This window comes from Astatotilapia calliptera, chromosome 18 (genome assembly GCF_964374335.1).
Source record: "Astatotilapia calliptera chromosome 18, fAstCal68.1, whole genome shotgun sequence".
In the NCBI taxonomy this organism is placed as follows: domain Eukaryota; kingdom Metazoa; phylum Chordata; class Actinopteri; order Cichliformes; family Cichlidae; genus Astatotilapia; species Astatotilapia calliptera.
The window spans coordinates 17,797,173-17,802,327 of record NC_137439.1 but is presented as its reverse complement, the minus strand read 5'-3'; the positions used below and the strand labels follow the sequence as shown (position 1 = coordinate 17,802,327).

The following is a 5,155-nucleotide window of genomic DNA, read 5'->3' as shown; positions in this document are numbered from 1 at the left end:
GATGAAAAGGAGGGGGAATGAACATCCTCATCCGAGCCTAATCTTCCATATCAAGAAGTGCAATGTATGTTTCCAAAGTCACCCAACTCTTAACAATACTAGGTTGGTCTTATGTAACAGACAACATTGTCCCCTTTTGTCAGTGCCGGGAAGAAACTTACAACAAAAGCAAAACACAAGGTGCAAAAAGAGAAACCACAGTGAGGGGTTGCAGGATGGGGATGGGTGGGTGAGTCTGAGGACTGTTTCACTATAAACATGACTTTACCAGTTACGTTTTCTGCTGACACCAGTATAATTTTCCTTTTAAGAGCTGCAGCCACGCAGCAGCCACACGGCCTTACAGTTCGACTGGTCAATGGATAAAATAGAACTCATCTTTATGATTAATTCCACAGTTTGGCTTTGTGCTGTTTTTCATGTCCCGTGATGTCTTCTCTGATGAGGGCAGGATGTATGTATGTGTTTACGTGTACGCACAGACTCTGTTTAGTCTGCCTGCGTCAGAGATACTTCACGACACACTCATAAATTCAACAGCGATGGCAGTCCCACCCCGACCTCCCACTCTCTATTTCTTTGTGACAAGCATGAAAACAAGCAAACACACACAAACATTAGAATACACGCAAATGGCATGACGATGTCAACACCTTTATTGACCACAGAGAAAGGTGACTTCTGGGGAACTGAAGAAATAATTCATATAACATTCCTGTTTGACACAAACATAACAATATACTTACAGGACGGTTTAGTCAAAGTGCAGCACAGTAAGAAAGATCATCCAAAAATGATTCAGCTCGTAATGTTTATATATTTCATCCTCAAACTTGTTTCAGTCCAAGCTTTTATAAATTCATACATGTTGACTAATAGTGTTTTTATATAGCAAATAGCAAATAATAAAATAAAACAAAGCAAAACTGGTTAAAAAAAAAAAAAGAATTTGTTGTGAGATTTCTTCTTTTTCTTCTCGTCTTCTTCTTCCTATGGCCCTGGTGTGTTTTACTTTCTCAGCCATGCTCTGCAGAACAAGTGAGGGCACTTTGAGGATGAATAGCAGACTAAATAAACTTGCTGAAAGCAGCAATGTCACATACTTGAACTGAAGGAGAGATGTAATATTCATGAATCTGTAAACCTCTATAATGTCTGCTCACGGAAAATTTCCAAACCTATTATGTAAATTCCATCACAAAATTAATAATTCATTCATTTTAAGTATTTAAGATTTGTGACAGAGTTATCGTTATTATCATAATCCTGAAAGTAAAGCCAACAAATATCTGTTCGAGGCCCTATTTTTCGGGGCTGCTTTGATGTTTTAAAACACGTGTAAATCTTTAACATAACAAAACATATTTTTCGGGGGGTTTTTTTTTCTTTTTTTTTTTTTTTACTGTGAATAAAATGTAACCTGCCAGCTTTAAGGCAGATTGTGGATTGATCCAAATTTGAACATGTTTAATTTCACATGTAAATTAGCCATGACGTCTGTTAAATAGAAGTAGTGTAAAAATAGCTCACTCATTACTTTAAAATCGTCATAAAAACAAGTGATTCGCCTTTCCGCTCCGGTTATCCGACAATCCTTAAGTTTAAAAAGTTACTTTACAATCAAAGCAGCTGAACCTCGACTCACCTCATTATGTTTTTAATCCACTGTAGGCTCTGAAGGCGGTCTACGCCACCTCTTCAGGTCGCGCTAAATTCCGTGACCTGATCCTGGTTTGTGCGTAACTGTCAGCGACGAGGGGAGAGGCATCAATTAGAGATCTAATACAGTCCCGATGGGGTGGACTGCGCCGCGCTGGATCTGCGCCATCTCTAAACATCAACACACACTCAACATTAAGGTCTGGCCTTAAGGGAATACATGCTTTTAGAAAAAAGCATATACTAGATAAACCCCACAGGCCTAATCTTTATTTTATTTTATTAAAATCCCTTAATTAGAGGGGGAAAATAGGACTTGTCTCTTTTACATAAAAAATGGGCTGTATTTATTTAAAATTGAACACGGAAATTGTTAACCTTTTAGCATACTTTTAAAGAGGAAATTTTTATTCTAAATCCTATTTATAGGGAAATCATATTTATATTTTTGTTTTAGTTCAGTTGTGTTTTGTTTGAAATTTGTCCATAATGTGTGTACTAAGCTGGGCTATATCTTGTAATAATTGAGAGTAAAATTTCAGTGCACTTTGAGTAGTCCAACATAACATCAATATTTGGCCTAGTTCGTTGTTTTCATTATTTTTCTTTTACATCATTGTAAAAGCCAAAACACAATCACACACTTCCACACTAAAATACTTTTATTCCTACTGTAAGATATTTATTTATATAACAAAATAAATGTTTGTAGGTTTTACGTTTATCTAAAATAAATAAATTGAAATAATGCCCCTCCTTTTTTTTCTTCTTTCTTTACAAAAATCAGAAATTATGTTAAATAACAACTTGTGAATATTAACAAATCATCTTGGCTCAATATATTACGCAAATGGAAAATTTAAACAGAGTTGTCAAATGCCTGTGTCAAAAAAAAAAAAAAAAATTCACCCTATAATTACATTTTAAGAATGGTGGAAGGGGCCTGCAGTGAACTTGGGCCTCACCAGAGACTCAGATGTACTCTCACACAGTTGCACTGCTGTAAATAATAAATGTCATATCCACGAGCACCAAAATCAGGGGTCAGGATCAGGGTGCGTGACTGCTCAGTCATGTTATTGAAAGCATGTATACTGAATGTGGGTTACTTTTTAAATTGCACAAAAAATATGGAGCATATTATCACTCTAGTATATCATCCAGTCGCCTATTGTTAAATTATAAAAAACTGCTTCTGAAGTGTAACACAATCAACAGAATCTGCCAGTTTTTCAGGATGGGGAAAGATCAGTAAGCAGCATGTTGTCACTTGTCTAGTAGCGTAGTGCCACACAATATCAGCAGACTGTAAACAATAGCAGCAGCATTCTTATAACAACCGCTGAGGTGACCTATGGAGTAAAATATTTTTGGCTGAGTGAAAACAACAGGTTTAATTAGAGAGAGAGTGAATGCGTTGAAACGCACAGAGACGTTTGCAGGATTTCCACTTGAACTGAAATGTGATATCCAACACATGCCATGGAACTTCTATTCTTCATCTGCCCATGCTTGTCTTTGATGCTGTTGCCAAAGCTGTCAGTGCAATAAACTTCTATGAACCTGTGGAGATATGCATTACTGAGATATTACACTTCAATTCATTTCAGTGACAAACAATTATTGTGAGTGGTTTTAAGATCAAAAGCAAAAACTTGTTTGACACTGAAATAACAGGGTCATACTAGCATCTAGTGCTCTTTGTAGGTATTATTTTTATTTTATTTTACCATTTATTTATTTATGGATCCACTTTTTTTTTTCTTTAATTTGCATTGAAAAAAATTAAAGCTGGAAGTTTAAATCATATTTTTACGCTTTTTTCTAAAGGTATTTGATTAAAAAGTGGTCAATATCTCTTTTCAAAGAGATTAACCATCAATTAAATCTCAACTGCTCAGACCTAAGAGACGTCTATGAGCTTTGTCCCGAGCTTTTGAGCTGTAGCTCGGTGATTTAGGTTGAACTTTGTAATCTTCAGGTCAACATCAACATTGTTTCAAGGTGGCACAGCGAAGCGGTGTTGATGACACATTTTGAAACATTGGATCTGAGCACTAATTGAGGTTATAACCTTAAAAAAACCCTTCTACTTGCCTTATCAAGTACTATTGTTTTGTCTATGAAGATGCCAAATGAAACAAAACAAGTAGACTGTCAACTATAGGAAAAACAGAAACAAACCTACTACTCATCCATATCCCACGCTTATGGTCTGAACTATGCAACGCACCAAATATTTAGAGTAATAGCTAGTTACTGTGCTATCACCAACACCCAGAGCTGTCAATCTGTACCCTGGAGCTAATTAAAAGGGCTGTGGCATTTTAATTGTTTGCATACACTTTGAAGGCAGACTGGAACAGTCAGGTGAAGGGCATGGCAAGCATGCCATGCCTCCTTAAATCACTCCCCTGTGCCAAAATGCTGACACCAGACCAAAAATGCTTTTAAAAAAAGGCCCTCTGTGTGGCCATAAAAGACATAGGGAGAAAGAATCATGATGAACATATTTTAAATATGTGATTTAATTAAATGGCAAATCATCAGCTTGTTCAGTTTTTTCATTAATGATATCACCTGTGTGCTAAAGCCCATTTGCCTTCCATGAAATGCCATTCAGACACTCCAAATGACATAAAACATGTTCAAGAAATGTCATTACTTACAGTGTTATCCAGGGCTTGCGTCCCATCACCAGCATGTGTGTGGCTTCATCTTCTGCTCACTACATTTCTTTGGCTTTGTCACTTCTGCCGTTGTTCCCTTGCTTTTCTACCTTCTGAATGTCCTGACACTAAGATGGAGCTGGCATGGAATAAAAGACACATTCTAATTGTGTTGCATGGGACCCCAGGGCATTAGCTGCTCTGGCCTCATGGCTCTCTGCTGCCACCTGTCTGTTCCTAAAAGATCACATGAAGAGCTTGCATGAAGACCTGCAGAATTTGCTGAGTAATGCAAAGAGATCACATTAAAGTCGTTTGCTGTTGTAATTTTTTTTTATTGCAATCAAATGTCAAAATTTGGCTTTTTTCAGTATGATGAGGGGAAATTCAATTTCCTTTATTCTACACTTTTATGGGCCCCAAAACTGATACACGGCTTTGTTACTTTAAAAGTACTGTATGTTTTACCTTGAAAGATTTCTACAAATAATCACATGATCTCGCTCTATGTCTAAAGACCTCATGTGAAAAAATGGGAATGTTAAGTGACCGGACTTGCATGAAACATAAAAACAAAACAATTTCATTAACTCTAAAGAGCGGCAGAAAATGTATCTGTAAAAGAGCGTTTGCAGATTAAACCCCTGCTTTGTATGATGTGATAGCCCAACAGGAAGCCATTGAAACTCCAACATAAATAGTAATCAGGCCATGGGTAAACCAATCAGCAGCGCTGTTTCAAAATATGCACCAATCAATTAGCAAATGTATTTTCTTTCAAATGTGCAGACCAAATCAAAGCATTTCAGGAAACAAGTTACGGCTAA

General features: G+C 36.7%; 1 long non-coding RNA gene across 1 annotated transcript; it reads right to left on the bottom strand.

Annotated features, from left to right (window-relative positions):
- Positions 1–633: 633 nt before the first annotated feature.
- LOC145421794 (uncharacterized) lies at positions 634–4,493 on the bottom strand. Its single transcript, XR_013903164.1, has 4 exons — positions 4,329–4,493; positions 3,088–3,222; positions 1,646–1,830; positions 634–1,027 (listed from the first exon to the last, which is right to left on the bottom strand). It is a non-coding gene; the product is annotated as an uncharacterized LOC145421794 (long non-coding RNA).
- Positions 4,494–5,155: the final 662 nt, after the last annotated feature.